Below are 19,536 nucleotides of genomic sequence, written 5' to 3'. Positions count from 1 at the left end.
CCAACACAAACAGAACATTTTCTATCTTTTCCTCCAAAGACCGATAATGTTTTGAATCTACAGGTTTGGTTTCAAAGATGTTTATTTGAAGGAGACTAGAACGTTGCGTGCAAGATAAAAAGAAAACACCTGTGTAGCCAAGAAGAAAAGGCTTAAAGTGTGTGTTATAGGCACAGGTTTTCTTTCTTGTCGATCCGCTGCAGGGCATTTAGGGAAGATATGTTGTGAGGAGAGGGCAGCCTTGTAATAAAGATCTCATTGACAGACACTTAACCTTAAATCTCCCATCCCAACTTGTGTTTAATGACTAGTGCCCTGCCTTGATCCCAGAGGAGTCTTCAAGTAGGGGCCAACCTGATGGAGAATGCAGATGTGGCATTTGACATCTCGTCTCCAGATTGTATAACAATTCAGCAAAGCCTTTAGCTCAGATCCTCAAAAGTCATGTATAGCCAACATTTTCAAAAAAAAAGTAAATGATGAAAGTAAATGTTGCTATATTGTCATCCTGCAATGAACCGTAACACGTTGCTCTGATGCAGTCCTACAAATGTCCTGTAGCATTATATGGTATGATACTATGATGTCCTTCTTTTCTAGGTACTGCACAGTGATATTGACATTTGAAGTCCTGTAAAATGATTTATTGTGCATAACCACAGATGTACAATTTGTCTTATTTTGTTATATACTGTGCTTTAATACTGTTCTTTCATGCCTATTGTACTACATACTGGGGGCTGATAAAGCTACACAAGATTCAGAATCCCTATTTATACTGTGTGCTGCGGTCAATATTACAATTCCCTGTATTGTTATATATTGTGCTATTATACAGTCATATGATGCCTTTATGTCACTATATATACTGCATATACTGTATATATTAAATATTATATGGAACCAAGTGCTCCTAAATGTTACAAATAAGGAAACCCCATTCCCTAATAAATAGGACAGGTCCCTGCATCAAATAACAATTTACAAATAATATAAAAAGAAATAGGCGATAGCCATGGACCACTATAGGATATTTCCTTACAAAATGTACTTGTATTATTTTTTTAAATTGCAAAGACAAAAATTACAGGCACACTTATCCCTACCTTCTTTTTTAATGCCAAAATGGACAATGTTTTTCCAAAAGAGTACACAAGGCCAGCCTTACTCTTTTCCAGACTCTGAATCTTACTATAATAAAATGGTATACCTAAGCAACTAATCAAGCAATACAGGAGTATTATTCCACAATTAATTGTTTATCAAAAGTCATACTGGGGTAAATTATATTATATCTAATCAACTGTGATAATCTTCTGTCATGTCTGTTAATAGAGGCTGTTGTATCCTAAGAAGTCACTATTACTAAATACTGTGCAATCCTAGACTACCTTCTACCCCATATACTTTTCTCAATAAATTCTCATAATAATACTTTTTTGCTATATACCTTTCCAAAGAAGTCTTGTACGATTAAATACTATAAATACTGTGCTCTGATACTCTCTATGGTTTCCTCAAACAATATATAGTATGCTCTTATTCTGATCCATTAGATCCTTTACCATATAATGTTGTCTGTGCTATGATATGGTCCTATGATGTCCGGTACAGCCATATGTATTGATCCTATACTGCCCTATATGTGTTGTACCATTATATGCTGTGCTCTAATATGGCCCTATGAATGTACTGTACAGCCATATACAATGGTTTTATACTGCCCTATGATGTGCTGTACCATTATATAATGTGCTTTTATATAGCCCAATAACTTTCTGTTACCAAAGGTTTTTATTGAAATATAGGCAAGAACACACAGTATGTGCTCAGAGCCCACAGCTGTAGTTACAATATATTACACTGGAGTGCCTGCAGGGCTACAGTGACAGAGTAGGTGACATAAACAAAAATGTACAATAATCGTAATGGTATTATAAGACACAAAAAGGATAACGTATTGATTTTTAACTTATTGCGAAAACATACTCATGAGCACAAGAAACGTTCCTGATGAGCCAATCTGAATAAGTATAAGGAGAAAAGGGGAGTTCTGCCTGTATGGCTTTGAACGATAAAGCCCCGTACACACGCACAGATTGTTGGCCAACCAATCGGCCGTCTTTTGTCCAGTGTTGTTTGTTGGTTGAAAAGTGCTCTAGACTTGCACTGGACTTTTGTTGGCCAACAAAAACCAACTTCAGAAGTGATGTCATGTGATGGTTGACTTTCCCTGTGTTTTTCCTTCTCTGAGCATGCCCAGTCTTGCTCATCTGATTTTTGTCTGCCGAAATCTGTACTGACTGAGGAACAATCGGCCGTTCTTTGTTGGCCAACAAAAATTTTATAGCATGCACACCAGATTTTTTTCGGCCGAAAATTCGCAGTTGGTTGTCGGAAGCATCATACTAACAAGCCTACAATCGGCAGATCGGACTTTGGCCGACAATTTACGGCCAACAATCTGTGCGTGTGAACAGGGCTTAAGCACCACAATTTTCTTGTACAATCATGTGCTGGCCTATGATATGCTGTACCACTTTACTGTGCTGTGATATAGTCCTATGAAGTTCTCTACCATGTATAGCAAAGATCATTATACAATACAACCATATACAGCAGTTTTATCCTTCATCACAAAAATCTGTGCTGTAATATAGTCTTATGATGACTTCTATCATTGCACACTGTGCTATCATATAGTCCTTTTTTATTTTATTTATTTTCTATAATTCTTTGCTCCTTGGGTATTCAGACCAGTTTATTTGCTTTTGGAGCAGATAGTGAGTCAGCCATCTTGAATATCTTATTAGGGTACATTTATTATGTTTAATCTTATTTTATTAAAGTTTATAAAGAGGGATACAAATTGTGTGGAAACATCTTACACATTAGACAAAGTATAAGACAAAGGATACATTTTTGTTAGGCAGAAGCCAATTAACATATCAGCATGTCTGCAGAGTGTATGAGGAACCCGGAGTACCCGGAGGAACCATGCAAGCACAGGGACAACAAGCAAACTCCATCCTATGATGTTCTGTAAAATCATATGTGGTGGTTTTATAATGTCCTGTGATAGGCTGTATTACTTTATTATAAGCTGTGATATAGTCCAATACATTTATCTACCATTACAGTATGATATAGTTATATGATCACCTCTATTACCATATACAGTACTGCTTTTAACCACAAGATAGTGTACTTTGCTGCAGTGATGTCCTTTATTATCTCATACTGTGCTGCCGCTGTGCTATGTACCAGTATACAAATTGGTATTAGACTCTCCTAAGGCTTTCTCTATCACTATACAGTGTGCTAAGATACTATCCTATGACATATTGTACATCTACATATTGTGCTTTGACATTCCCCACGGCTAGCACACCATATGTTTTTCTGTGAAGTCTTGTTCTGTTGCATAAGGCCCTGTGAAACTTTACAGGCGTTCCGGGGAGAAGGGCTGGGGGGACAACGTCAACTTAATTGCTGGGGCCCAAAAAGGTTCAGTCCCTTTACACCTTTAAACATCAAACCAAGATGTGAGGCTAAAGAGAAGGCTGTAAATTAAAACAGCAAGACAAAAACTAGTTTTTCCAAGAATTCATTTTTATTTTCAAGGCTCAAAATCTTTACAAAATTCCAACAATCACAGGGGAATATTTATGTTGAAAACTGAAAATGATAATTGGATAAAAGACCAAATATTCATGTGCAATGTTCAGCAATCCACAGCAACCAATCTGTTGGCGGCATATGGAAGTCAGATCAGTCAAGGGGAGTTGTTCATTGGTCACAATAGGTTACTGAAAGTTTTACATCTCTCTTGCCTTACTGAATGAACCCCTATACTGAATATATTCTTTCAACAAACCTGATCTCCTGCTGAATATTATTCAGGACAACACAGTTCTCGGATACTAGCTCTGCACGGAACCCAACCGCTAAATATACTGAGCAGTTATTAATTATGATTGAAGCAGACAGCACCAAGAGTCTCTCTCGATCTGCCGCCAGTACCACTGGTGTTACCGCTCCTCACATACAACAGCTCCCTCATGTCAATGAATATTATAAAACAGATGTTGGGAAAATATGTCAGCATGCTCTGTATTAAAGTGGAATATTCCAAGAGTCCAGAAGTGAAGAGAATATAATTCAACATGCGTGGATCTTATGAATGTTTGAAGGTTGGCTGCTTTTGATTGCCAAACTACTTCTCAATACAAAAATGTGCATTAGACTTCTTTCATTTTATTACAACCGAAAATAATGTATTTTTAATTACCAATAGTTATGACAAAGGACGTATATAGCATTTTGCATTAATTTGCTCATATTATGTTTAGAACTACTAAATACATTTTTTCCTTTTTTTTTGTCTGAAAACACTGTATATATATATTTTTTAGCTTTACCACTTGCAGCCACGAAGGAGAGCTCTAAGCTATGTTATTCTTTTTAAAAACAAAGGAATTTTCTGTGCTAAGTGAAAAAGATGAAAATAGTATAAATTGAAATGTACAAAGAAAGCCGCATACAAAGATCTATAGAGAAAATCAAATAACAAAATATATATATACAACATGTAGCACTAACATAAATATAGAAACATGGTGATGCAAATCCTGAAAGATCTTGTGATATATGAAAATAATGACATTTGTCATACGTAATGACATAAGTCCAAAAGATTATATAAGATATAAAGAGCCACAAATCTCCAACCAGTAACCGTGGATAGGTGGCAATAGTAATTTCTCCACAAATCTCCAAAAGGGGACAATAATTAATCAATAAAATAAAGTCCGTGAAGAGAAAGAGATTCCTCAAAAATCCAAGATAGCACAGCACATAATAAAGGAACCACAAGTCCCAGCAGATGTGTTATATCTAGGAGACCTCTTCCCAGCGTGAGCAGAAGGAAAATCACCCGTGTGCTGAAAACCACATAGATGGCTGCTTACCAGAAAAATATGGCCCCCCAACCTAATGGGCTGGCCACAGGCGCATTGAAAAACAGATACAAACAGTAGGAACAGGCATATCGCAGAGCCGATGTGACGGAGTGTACAAACCGCGGCGTCCCGCGTTCACAAGGGCAATCAGAAGCCGACATACAAGGGGGCGTGGTGACGTCACGTCTGGCACCGCCCAACGCCGTTCGCAAAATAGGTTGACATTGTCCGGGGCGTGTAATTCTTTTTGCCAGATTGGCTTTACCTCTTTGTTGTGAATATTCCATGTTGGGAACAGACCTCAAAATCTAGTGTTTAAATTACACACACAGCTAAATGATTGAGAAAATGGACACGCCCCTTTTCCACACTGTATATAAGTCCAATATGAATTTTCATATAGACTGATGCAGTCAGAAATTGAACAGCCAACACTAGCTGTGTGAAATCAATGCAATTACGTCCCCAAAATTGAGAAAAATTGTTAACTATCTTTTCAAAAGACTTGGACGTTTCATGTGCCATGTGGAATTAGACACAACATTTTGTTAGGTAAAAAATACATATTTATTGTACATAGTTATTCAAGTCGATTTGGCCATAGTAGCTGTATGAACACAGTTGCTGCTCCCATATTGACATTTTTGTGGGTGTAGGTGCATGGCCATGAATACAGACAGTGTGCGTTCAGGACCATGCACTGGCACCCACACGGATGTCAGTTCAGGAGCAGCCACTGTGCCCCAATTGATATGAATAGGACTGCCTACAGGAGGGTGCATGGATCACCTGTGCATTCCTGTGTGGGTAAACACAGCCCTCCATTGGTGTACGCTGTAGTATGCTCATGTGAATGAGCTCTTTATAAAAATGTTAAAAAATAAATATATAAACACATTTTAAATAAGTAATGACAAAACATTAAATATAGTTTTCCTAAGCAAAATCAAGAATTCTATAGGTTATCTGGATTAAAAACAGGAGAATAAAACCATGATATCTGCCCTTCCTTTTAACAAGGCTCCAAAACACGAAGCTGAGGCAAATGTTCCTCCTGCCATAATGACTGTTTTTTCTCCATTTTGTTTTCTACATGCTTGGTAAAAACTGTTGTGTTTGAAGCTGATGTGTAATTAGCTTCTATTTTGCCTTCCCTGGTCCCTCTGCTTTAAACATGGTAATGAAATTTTAAATAAAGCGGTGCCTCTCTCTGGGTCTTAATGTTTCCTCTATGTATTGCAGCCAGATCATGGATAATGGAAGGGGCCAGTAGGGCGCTGTACATAATTTCTTGAAAACATCAGCACCTTGAATAAGTATCCTCTCAGAAGCCCTTATCACTGATACAGGCAGTAGGCTGGTCCTTTGGAGAAGTTATGCAAAAATCAAAATGCCTCTATGTGCGGGTATCAGTCTGGAGAAAAATTCTAGGCAGACTGCAATTGAATTTCAGACTGCAAATAAAATTAAAAAATTTCCGCGCTAATATGATAAGTAAAAGGATGATAGATATCAGCAGCCAACACAAAATCAACCAACAGTGACTCAAAATATCAATAAAACATAAAAGTGTAGCGCTAAAAATATTAATAATCACAGAAATGATAAATAGTGTCCAAATGAATGAAAACTAATAATCATAATAATGTGTATAAAAGAAAAAAAGTGTCCAAGTGAATGGATCCCAAAGAAACTGATGTGAAGTGAAATCATAAATCCGCATGCACAATATTCCAAGGGGGGGATTCTTCCCGTGACACCAAGGGTATGTGAAGGAGGGGAGCACCTCTGTGATGGGATATGATAAGCAGCTTACCAGATTTCCATGGCTGCTTAACTTAATGAGTCAGCCTCTCCCAGCTATTAATCAAAACCACTGAAGATCAGATGTTACGTAGATACTTTTTCAATTCAAATGGATCGCCTCTCAAGATGCGTGAAAGGATCAATATAGGATTGGCACTCCTCAGTATTTTTCATCAATCATAAATGAATGTATAAAAAGAAGAAAACGAGGCCCATAGCGTAATCCCGTTTAAAAATAATAATCTTGTTTATTAAAAATAGTACTCACAATGTATCATGAATTGACAGGCATATCAGATGGCTAAGCAAGGGATGAAGGTGCGGCGTCCCGCGAACAGTCCCAGGTAGCAAATGGTGAAGGCCGGCTAATTTCCAGGGGGCGTGTGGACGTTGCGTCTGGAGTCGCCAACGTTTCACGCCCAGACGAAGTCTATTGAGACGAAACGTTGGCGACTCCAGACGCAACGTCCACACGCCCCCTGGAAATTAGCCGGCCTTCACCATTTGCTACCTGGGACTGTTCGCAGGACGCCGCACCTTCATCCCTTGCTTAGCCATCTGATATGCCTGTCAATTCATGATACATTGTGAGTACTATTTTTAATAAACAAGATTATTATTTTTAAACTGAATTTCAGACTACCCTAGGTAACACCCACATGTGATGTTGAGCCTCCCTGAAATAAATTTAGTGAATGAAAGGGGAAACCAGGAAACGTAAGGCTGAAAGTGCTAGATCATTCATGCTCAACCCTTGGCCCATAGAGCCGTCTAATGTGGCCCTGCAATCTCAAATTTGTAATTTACCGACTCCTTCCTTTTCTGAATGGACAGAGTCATAGTCAGTGACATTGTAAAAAAATAAAATAAAATGATAAAAAATAATACAATTAAAAAAACAAAAAATAAAAACTACTGACACCAGTGGGTGAACTTCCAGGATCGCAAAGGTCACACTTGCGACCGGGCCCTGGCATTCCACCACCGTGGGGAGGACCCAAGATGGCAGGAAGGGGGCCCACTGCAGAACTTGTGAAAGGGTCCCGCTGTAGGACCATAATAAAGGGCCCCCGCAATGAGAGTAAAGGGCCCCAGGATCAGTGGGAAGAGCCCCAAGCTTGAAGGGAAGGGCCCTTCATGGTTTCTTGCACCAGGGCCCTGAAGGTTCTAGTTACGCCTCTGCTTTAACCAATTGTATTATATCTAGTGGCATCCATACAGGGGTTCTAAAGATGAATTTACACAGTTGGTGCTGAGCTTGGTGTTATCCCAGGAACATGTGAGTGCATTATGTGCCTTTTTATCTTCGCTTAATAAGCACGTTTATTGCACTACCGGGGCATGTGCATTCCCTAGTCTGTTGTTTTTTTTTTTTAGATTGTCCACCGTCTATGTTTGTGCAACTCAAGGGATGGCTGCCAAGACCCTGCAATAGTGAAGGCTGCCACACTGGTTCAGAACTTTTTTGTCTGCTTACAGAAGAGTGGGATTACTGGGGATCTGGTTATTAAAAAATATAATTTTTGTGATTGTCATTAAACAGTGGGTAAACATTCAACAGGGATTAGTCCCACATAAAATGATGATCCTGATTGTTGTTTAACCCCTGGGTACCAGCCACACGCAAATTTGCGGCCTTACCGGATGATGGGCCTTGGTGCCAAGCGGCCGCATATTTGCGTGAATTGGTGTGAACGCAGCTGTGCTGAGAGCATACGCCCTGCGCTCCCAGCACAGTTGCTAGTGGCTACTTGCGATCAGGAGCTTCACAGCCAATCACGACGGTCACATGATTATAAACCCCCGTCTCCCGGCATCTGAAACCTTTTGAAGGGCCAGGAAGTGGCGGCGCAAAGAGGTTAAAATATTCATTATGCTATTTAAAATAAAAAAAAAATTGAAAGTCTGAACCATTTTATTTCACTGTGGCACGCAACTGGTTACCACTTAAGCGGCCCGCGTTCTTTAAAAGGTTGAGCCCCCATGTGCTAGATGATGCTGAAAGTCCTCCAGCTAGGAAATAAAGCAGGCTCTATCTGACTTGCTGCAGCATCCAGTGTACACTGTAAAAAGATCTTCTGCAGCCAACACATTTGGGAGTGTTGGAAGCCTGTGTTCTCACGCCGCTTGCTGGAGTTTTACTGTAAACCCCTGTCCCTAGAGAATACACTTTTTTTAAAAACGTCTCCTAAAAAAACTTTTTCTGTTTGTATCAAAAAGAGTGGGGAATGGTTAGGACTTCTGTTGGGTTCTTTTTTGTTTTCTGTGTCCTGTTAGGAAGATATTCCCTTATTTCCTACGCCAGAATAGGAAGCAAGAAGAAATATTCCCAAAATTATGGGAAATTCTCTCTTAAGCTGGCCACACATGGTTTGACTTTGTCCGATTTCTGCTGAATCGGCCGATATTCAAGCAGTGGGTTCCCCAGTTGGTGAATTAAAGAAGCTGGGTAAAACATTGCCAGCCAAACAGTGACTGCATCCTATCAAAGGAAATCACTGTTTGGATTCTGAGACAGCTGCTGATGCATCAGCTGTCAAAATACAACAGCTAGCAGTGGAGATTCCGAAAATCTGGATGGAATCTACTGATTTCTCACTTTCAGCCCACGGGGCTGATCGAGAGAAATCTAAGTGTGCTAGCCAGCCTTAAGCCCCGTACACACACTACGAATTTCCGCCGACCGCTCGTCCGTCTTTTGTGGCATGCTAGTCTGATGTGGAAAGTGAAGAGGTTATTTTCATACGAATTTTCCTGTACGATAGAATTCTACTTCAGAAGTGATGTCATGTGTTTGCTTTCTATGTGTTCTTTCGTCTCTGAGCATGCCTAGACTTGCTCATAAGATTTTTCCCGTCGAAATCTGTACTAATGAGATGAAAATCGGACGTGTGATGACGGAGGACAAAAATTTCATAGCCTGCACATCAGGATTTTGTCAGCCGAAAAGTCGGAGTCGGCTGTCGAAAGCACCATACTAACAATCCGAAAATCGGCAGATCGGTCGTCGGACGAAATTTCCCTTCCAAATTTCTTATCGTGTGTACGGGCCTTTAGACCCCTGTCCTCAGAAAAGGTGTCCCCATTAGAAGTTTTCTCATTGGCTCCTTTTCCAATGACAACCATTAACTTTGGAATTTGCATCACCTTCTCTGCCTGTTAACACCAAGACAAACAGAGAGGATGAGTTTCTCTAGCAGAAACATAGACAGCAATAAAAACTTGACAGGGGCTCTAACTCTTTTTTGGCTAGTCGATACACATTAACGCATAAACCATCCATAGATTCTCTTGTGCAAAAATGTACACATATTACACGCCAAATAAAGCTGTCATGCACCCATTTCAGCTGTTAAGCTCATAAAGTATCTATTCATCACACAACATTCACATCAAGTTTAGAAATAGCTCCTCAAAGCCACAGGGAACGAGACTAAAATATTGGACAACGATAATTTATATAATATCGCTTAAAACAACATCCCAGTCCTACAACCCTTTCTGAGCCAATATTTTTCTTTACAAAGCTAATCCGGTTTTTGCTCAACTTAAGTCCTGTGGCCTATTCCACAGTGGGTGTCTTCTGGAAGAAAGAGGAAGGTTCAAAAGGTTAAAATAAATGTAACACTTTCTCACTGCTCAGCTATCCCACAAGTGAGACTTTAAAAAGAATAAGAGAGAATGGAAAAAAAATGAAAAAGAAGAAAAAGCATTCCTTGATAATCTGTGGATGATACAACCTCTATAGTCCAAATTCTGTTTTGTATTTTATTTTGGAACATGTTCTCCTGCCCACCCTTGTTCCTCCAATATTTACTAAGCCTACTATAATGAGACAAGAGTCAAATGTAGGGCCAAAACAAGAGAATATCAGTAAATCAACTCCAGTGAAAAAATTGTATTTGAAACACATGTTTATTTAGAATTGTGCTGATTTAGGTAGTAGAGGACAGAACAATCATACTTCCACATTTCAGAGCTGCTGGCCAAACCATGCCATCAATCAAAAAGTATTCACTAGGGCTCCTTGCTTGGAAGCTAGAAATATGATGAAAGCAAAATGTATATATATATATATATACAGTATATACAGTGGGTACGGAAAGTATTCAGACCCCCTTAAATTTTTCACTCTTTGTTATATTGCAGCCATTTGCTAAAATCATTTAAGTTCCTTCTTCTTCCTCATGAATGTACACATAGCACCCCATACTGACAGAAAAACACAGAATTGTTGACATTGTTGCAGATTTATTAAAAAAGAAAAACTGAAATATCACATGGTCTTAAGTATTCAGACCCTTTGCTGTGACACTCATATATTTAACTCAGGTGCTTTCCATTTCTTCTGATCATCCTTGAGATGGTTCTACACCTTCATTTGAGTCCGGCTGTGTTTGATTATACTGATTGGACTTGATTAGGAAAGCCACACACCTGTCTATATAAGACCTTCCAGATCACAATGCATGTCAGAGCAAATGAGAATCATGAGGTCAAAGGAACTGCCTGAAGAGCTCAGAGACAGAATTGTGGCAAGGCGCAGATCTGGCCAAGGTTACAAAAAGATTTCTGCTGCACTTAAGGTTCCTAAGAGCACGGTATATATACACACACAGGTAAATAGTGGATTCTAAGCAGCAGTAACATGCCATTATTGAGTTTTTGATGAAGCACTGTTGCAGGCTGTCCAACATCCGCAGAAGGCTGTAGAATGTTTATGGAGATGACATTATTGACACCAATGACAACACAGTGCTCCTCCCAATGGTGTCATCTCCGTAAACATTCTGTAGCCATCAGTGAATATCGGACAGCCTACACATGTTCTTCATCAAGAATTCAATGGTGACACGTTGCTTATGCTTGGTTGCCATTGGCCTGGTGACTGACCCTGAATACACTGTTTATGTTCAGGGCTGTACACCCGCACTCACACGCCAAAATTAGGACCTGCAGTTGTGTTCGTCCAGCTGCTGCGTCCCCATAGCATAACATAGGTTGTCTGCACCAGCCACATTAAAATAAACTCTGGTTCCCACTGTACAGGCCACAGCGCCCATGTGATTAAGCCCCAAGACCTCATTTACACACATAGCCTTAATAAACTCAATACAGTTGTATCTTTCAGATTTAGCAAGAACTTTGTATTTGTATGAAGTTTTGTATTTGATTTTAGTGTATTTTAGCAAAAATACTGTTTTGAGACTTGTCAGGCTGTAGGGGACCTCGTGATTTCTAACAGCAGCATACTGCATATAGATAGACAGACAGACAGACAGATAGACAGATAGATAGATAGATAGATAGATAGATAGATAGATAGATAGATAGATAGATAGATAGATAGATAGATAGATAGATAGATAGATAGATAGATAGATAGATAGATAGATAGAGGGACAACTGAGGATGAATGAGGGACAGAGGGGTTTGGTCTCAAAAGAGGGACAGTCTTTCCAAATGAGGGCCAGTTGGGCACTATTAAATAAGGAAAGGTTAAAACCCTTGTCAGGTTTTAAGTGTTAGGGGACCTTTCCTCAATTCCTATTTTCTCTGTCTTTAGTCACCTGTACAATATGTGAAGGAAAATCTGTCCCATGAGAGAACACAGGGAGGAAAAGCTTCCTGCTCCATTATAACTCTTGCGTACTGGATGTGAACTGTCTGCAAGTAACCTGTCTATGTCTCTCTCTGCCAATGCAGCCAACAGACTACATGGGCAGAGCCTGCCTATAATCAGGCAAAGTTCCTTTTCCTGCATATATGCCCAGCAGTTAACCCTGGAAAATGAAGCAGCAACTACCTTCTCTTGCCTCTCAATCTCAGCTGAGTGGGTGAGAGGTGGCATGGGTAGAGGGAACCAGAGCAATAGACTGCTAAACTCTCCTGAACTGTATGCTGTGTCTGACACAGACACAGCATAGAAGATGGTGCAGATCACTCCTAATTAGAAAAGAGGCTTGTGTAAAGTGATATTAAACCCTGTCATATGGGGGCCTGAGTTTACCAGCAGCAATTTGTAAAAGCAAACAGTTCTTTATTAGTCCCTCCAAAAACAGGTAACGCAAGCAAGTCAAACAGTTTACAGTTCCAGTGAAACAAGGAACCATATGACTGGATCACTGGCAAACTCAAGGTCCCCCACACTGAGGTAGGGTTCCTCCATGTTTGCCGCAGGGGTTCAGCAACATGTGTTTCAGTTCCAAAGAGCACTGCCTCACTGACACAGAGCATGGGGCTTAACCCATTCGGATCCAGAGTCCTGGTAGGCAGGGTTTGTAGATTCTGTTTCACCCACAACTCTTCAAACCTCCAAAACTCTGGGTCCCTAATATGGACTTATTAATCCAGGGAGTACTGGAAATCAGTCCTCTCTAGCCAAACCTCCCCCGGAACCAGTAGCGGAACTACCAGGGCCGCAGCAGTCGCACTTGTGACGGGGCCCTGGCTTTCCACCACTGTAGGGGGGCCCGCCACCTCCCGGGAGATAGCACATTCATGTGCACTTTACAGGCACGGCCCCACCCATGCTCTCCGCCCGCACTCACAGCCCCGCCCATGCTCTCCGCCCACCCACTGAGCTAAGTAGGGTAGGCAGATGTCATGTCGGGACTCAGGAGAGTAAAAGATAAAATCAGCTGACCTGAGCCGAGCCAGTAGAGTGATGGGGGAGGAGTTCTCCACCGTGTGAAGAGACCCTATGTCAGGATAGGCACAGGAAGAAAGCCGAAGACACTGAGACTTGACAAGGAGGGGAACCGAGTGATCGGTAAGTGAGTGACATTGATCCTAATCCACCCCACACCACTGCTGCCACTGATCCCCCCCACACCACTGCCACTGATTCCCCCCACACCATTGCCACTAATCCCCTCCCACACCACCACCACTGCTGCCAATGACCACCCCCACACCACTGCTGGCACTGATCCCCCCACTCCACACTAACACCACTGCTGCCACTGATCCTCCCCACACCACTGCCACTGATCCCCCCACACACACACCACCACCACTGCTGCCACTGATCCCCTCCCACACCACCACCACTGCTACTGATTCCCCCTCACACCACAACCACTGCTGCCAATGATACCCCCCACACCAACACCACTGCTGCCACGGACCCCTCTCACCACTGTTGCCACTGACCCCACCCCACACTATTACCACTTCTGCCACTGACCCCCCCCCCCACGCCACTACTGTTATTGATTCCCCCCCACACCACCATTACTGCTGCCACTGATCCCATCCCCAACCTTTACCACCACCACTGCTGCCACTGATTACCCCCCACCACCACAACTGCTGCCACTGATCCCACCTCCACACCACTACAACTGCTGCCACTGATCACACCACCACAACTGCTGCCACTGATCCCATCCCCCCCCCCCACACACACACAACCACCACTGCTGCCACTGATCCCCCCCATACCAGCACCACTTCTGCCACTGATCCGCCCCCCCCACACCAGCACCACTGCTGCCATTGATTTGCCCCCCACACCACCACCACTGCTGCCACTGAATCCCCCCCCCACACCACCTCCACTGCTGCCACTGATCACTCCCACACCACCACCACTGCTGCCACTGATCACTCCCACACCACCACCACTGCTGCCACTGATCACTCCCACACCATCACCATTGCTGTCACTGACCCCCCCACACCACCACCACTGCTGCTATTGATCCCAACCCCCACCCTACACCACCACTACTGCTGCCACAGATTACACCCCTTCCCACCCCACCACCACTGCTGCCACTGACCACCCCCCACACCACCACCACTGCTGCCACAGACCCCCCACACCACCACTGCTGCCACTGATCTGCCCCACACCACCACTGCTGCCACTGATTCCCCCCCCACACAACCACCACTGCTGCCACTGATCCCCCCATACCACCACCACTGCTGCCACTGATCCCCTCATACCACCACCCCTACTGCTGCCACTAATCCCCCCCACACCAGCTCCACTGCTGCCACTGATTCCCCCCCCCACACCACCGCCACTGCTGCCACTGATCACTCCCACACCACCACTGCTGCCCTGATCACTCCCACACCACCACCACTGCTGTCACTGATCCCCCCCACACCACCCCCACTGCTGCTACTGATCCCACCCCCACCCTACGCCACCACTACTGCTGCCTCTGATCCCATCCCATCCCCCAACCACCATCCATGCCACTGATCCCACCCCCCATCACCACTACCACTTATCCCAACCACCACCCTTTCCACTGATCCCATGCCCCCCTCACTGCTATCACTCATTCCATCCCCCCCACCACCACCACCACTGCCACTGACCCCCATCCCCCCTCACCACTGTCACTCATCCTATCCCCCCACAATCACCACCGCTGCCACTTATCCCCCCCCCCCCACCGCTGCCACTCATCCCACCATCGCTTCCAATTATCCCATCCCATCACCACTGTCACTCATTCCATTCCATCCCCCCTACACCACAGCTGCCAATCTTCCCATCCTCCCACCACCTCCGCTGCCACTGATCCCATCCCCCACCACCACCGCTGCCACTCATCCCAGGGGAGTAACTACAGGGGTTGCAATTGCAATGGTCCATGTGTTGCCCTTGTACACCTGGATAGGGGGGGGGCAGCATATAGAGGAACACATCCCCTCCATTTTTCTCCAGCAGCCGCTAAAAGCCAGCTTCTCCTCCTCTCCCTCCCATAGGCATTCAGAGGCTGAAGGAGGAAAATGGAGGAGATTTATTCCTCTATATGTCACCCTCGCCGCTTCTCTTATTCAGGTCCTGCTGCCCTCGGACCTCCGGGATCAGTGGAAAGGGCCCTGGCAAGGTGTCAGGGGGGCCCTTCATGGTTTCTTGCACCAGGGCCCTGAAGGTTCTAGTTATGCCTCTGCCCGAAACACCGCACCCTACATGGGTAAAAAACCCTTGAGTACTCAGCAAAAGTCTCCATAGCTGTCCCCCTTAAAAGGGATCACAACTCAAATATCGGGGAAATGTACCTGCCACCCAGGACCCATTCCCAGTGTCCTGTACAACCCCTTACAATTAAAATGCCCATAGTTCTGCAGACTACAGTACTTATCACTACTGTGTGCCTTTCTGTCTTGAGCTGCTTTTCTTTCCCTATCTGAAAATGCTCTTTCTGATTTGGGTTTTCAGGTGTCTACTTTCTTTTATTGGGTTTCACTGGGGATACCTTTGTGTGCACACTCCTGCTGGCACTACGTACATTTCCTCCTTCTAAAGCTACTTCCCTGCTCCTTCCTCCCCCATGCAACTGATTGACAGTGCAGCTTGAACATGCAATCAGAGCATGCACTCCAATACTGTACCTGAAAGTATGGGGAAGGGACGCTTTTAAAAACCCAGAATTGTATGTATTTTTTGCATATTGGGGAACAAAACAAATGATAGTAGTCTGTTTTACAGGCTCCCTAGGGTGCATTGGGGTAGAAAATGTGGAGTATTTAGTACTAGTTTAATTAGGAGCAGGATCTGCTCCATTTTCTCAGCCTAGAAGAATGGCATGAGCTTTCTGTCTTCAGCACCCTCTCTTAAGCCTAGCACATACAGGCCGAATGTCAGATGGCATCAGCCGGTTCAAAAGAAATTGGCTGACATTGCGCCTGTGTGTACTGGAGTCGATCTGATAGTAACTGGCCATTCTGCTGGCTTCTGTCGAACGCGCATGACCAAAAAAGGTGTGCCAATCAGCTGAGAGTGCTGACCAGATTATTCTGGCGGGAGGAGGGGGGCCCCCCTGTAAGAACACAATAGCTATGCTTTGAATTTCCTCCAGAGGTTCTAATCTCTGCCTCTTTTGGGGAGATTAGCCTTCACTTCCTGTTTGGGCTAACACCCATCAAACAGGCAGGAAGTTGAATGATTTCCTCTCACTTTTTTTCTAACACAGGAAATGAAGAGAAATTTTCTTAATGGGTACAACAATATTTAAGTAAATAGTGGTTTTATCCTAGTGACTTCAAAACACACAAAAAAATAAATAAGTTTGAGATTTAAATACACTTTAACAAAAACCTCAAATGTGCTAAAAGGAACTTAAAGACACTGATGAGCATCCTACGTAGACTAAAAATATTATTATTATAGGATTTGGAAACTGGATTTAAAGCTGGCCATACACTATACGAAAAATCGGCCAAAATTCAGCCATTTGGACAGTTCTTTCGTTTTTAGGCCAGTTAATGGCCACGAATCGGTAATAGGTTTTGACATTTTTGAGCTGAAAAAACGAAGGACAAGTTTGGGAATTTTCTGCCGAAAAAACGATAATTTGAAAGGTTAATGTGTTTCTCATCCAAACTGTTTGCACTAGGTATATGTGAATAAAAAGAACAAAAAACGGATTAATTTATTAAACGATTTGTCGTTCATTACATGATGGCACGATCGTTTGCTCCCACGTCCGAGTGTTCATTTTTTGAAAATGAGTTTGAACGATTTTTCGTGTAGTGTATGGCCAGCATTAGTGGAATGTCTGGAAGCATTTGCTATTTTGTTGTCTTAAAGCAGAACTCTGGGAATTATACAGAAAAAACATCATTGCAGTGGGGATCCCCACATTGCAAAAGTTATATGCTTGTTAAGTCTAGGGGTATAGAACTAAACTGTAATAATTTTTATACTTCTTCCAGGGGGTTTCCTCCATGCTATGTAACTGCTAAGCCTCTCCTCTAAGGCATTCCAGCCAGCAGTTGCATGCTGATGTCACCTCATACAATACAGGGCCAATAGCTCTGCACTGTATGAGGATGAGGAGGGCCTACCCACAACCTGGAGTGCCAGAGAGGAGAGATGAGAACCCTGCCTATTCCTCTACCCATAGACATAATGAGCATTTAACATTTGCAGTGTGGGGGAATATGGGAGGGGGCACTGAAAGGGTGTTTTTTGTGCTGTTCCCAGAGTTCAGGTTTATAATATTAATGTTGCTTCCTTGCAACCATATACATCCAAGAAACTGGGAACGTTTGTGAACAGAATACTCTACGAAATTTGAACACCTGTTTGTGTGATTACCTTACTACACAATGGTAGGTTTTATTTTGGTGAGATGTTTTCAAAGAATCCTAAGAACAAAGGAAGAGTGATGCCGCTCCCTTTCTTATTATAACACAGAGACTGTTTAAGTGGTCATAATGAATGCAGATCCTCCCACTTAGCAGTCAGTTTGGGAAAGGGCATGGTAAGGCGGGAATCAATATCTTCAGAAAAATAGAAGTTGACACTATGCAATAACATTTCCTCTAATAATTTCAATGCCTCTAGTTGATCTGGAGGGGAATTTTTCTTCATTTAAAGCACCAGTAGACAAGAACATACAGACAGGAACATTCATTATGAGTTAGAAAAGACATTAAAACGGTAAAACAAAGTCCAAAACTAAGGATGGCTCTCCCCACTCATTATAACCTAGAGAGGTCAGGCTGTTGCCTATGGTATGGTGAGCTGGTGTTCAATTTATTTCAATTTTGTGTGTGGGGTTAAGGGTAAGAGTATGTATGAATACATCCATGAAGGGATTGGGGTGGGAAAGTCAAGTAGGGCTGAGGGGGATGAGAAAGGAGAAGAGAAAGGGGCAGGAGGAGGATCCAAATATGGAAGAGAGAAAAAAAGTGGCAAGAAATAGAAAAAGAGGGAAGGCAGAGGAAGTATGGAGAAGGGGGGTAAGGGGTGGGCGTTTGGACACTGCAACATAGGTATGACCTTGGAGGGGTACCACATTGAGGCTAGGTATCACATCCTATGAGTTAAAGGTTGGCATTATTGAGTTAAGAGTGGGGCAGTTGTAAGGTGACCTTTGGGTCACAGTGGGTTTATCATAGGGGGTAGGGATTTCTCCGGTGGGTGAATTTAGAAAGGTGAGTGCCTCCCTTCTGTCCACTCACAATAGAGGTCAGCATTTTTCGAAGGGAATTTATTTTTCAACCTAGTTTTACTTTAAATGCAGAGTTTATCAATTAAATTAAAGTTGGAGGATCACCTCACTAGTAATTGGCAGATGTCACATCCTGAAACTCACTGTCAGTGTACATGTGAATTACAAGGGAGGGTTACTTTGCAAGAGTGGGCAAGTCTAAGATTATCCGCTATCGAATAAATTAATCCTAAAGTATCTTTTTGAAATGCACAGATGTCAGTCCCTGCAATCAATAGTTAACACTGTATATGAACAATGTCCGCATATATAGAAGCTCATCGTATACAGTTTATTCCTATATGGTAACTGCACTAGACAAAGCTGCATACTTGATAGGACACAGTATTACACACATTTGCTTTTGCTTGCTGAGACTTTGTGATGACAGAGGCGGATTATCTGAATTTACAAATGCAAAAGGAAAGACATACAAAGTATTTTCTTCTAAACCATTGTAATTTAATTTTCCTCTGGCTGGCTCATGATATATCTACGGATGTAACTGAACAGCCACTACTTAACCCGTTTCAACAACAGAGCAGCAAAACAGACAATGAGGGAATTATTAGCATGTAAAATCGTCGACATGGTTTTCAGACAGACATCGGGGGAGAAAGGAAACATGGCGCATTGGGGATCAAGCACCAATCCAGTGCAGAACAGGAATTCTAGCCTCTGCAACTTACTTGTGGTAGAATGCGTTAGATTTTTTTTCATTAGTGCAGCATGATCAGGTTGTCGAGAGACATTTCTGTGTACAGGGCTCTCTCTTACTTTCTGGATCCACTCTAGCCCTT

General features: G+C 42.7%; 1 protein-coding gene across 6 annotated transcripts in view; it reads right to left on the bottom strand.

Annotated features, from left to right (window-relative positions):
• ERC2 (ELKS/RAB6-interacting/CAST family member 2) overlaps positions 1–19,536 on the bottom strand; it is a 1,553,364-nt gene that overhangs the window by 336,554 nt on the left and 1,197,274 nt on the right. The window lies entirely within an intron of this gene.

The sequence above is a fragment of the Pelophylax lessonae genome, assembly GCF_965119305.1.
Source record: "Pelophylax lessonae genome assembly, chromosome: 8".
In the NCBI taxonomy this organism is placed as follows: Eukaryota; Metazoa; Chordata; class Amphibia; order Anura; family Ranidae; genus Pelophylax; species Pelophylax lessonae.
This window is presented reverse-complemented; position numbering and strand designations above follow the sequence as displayed.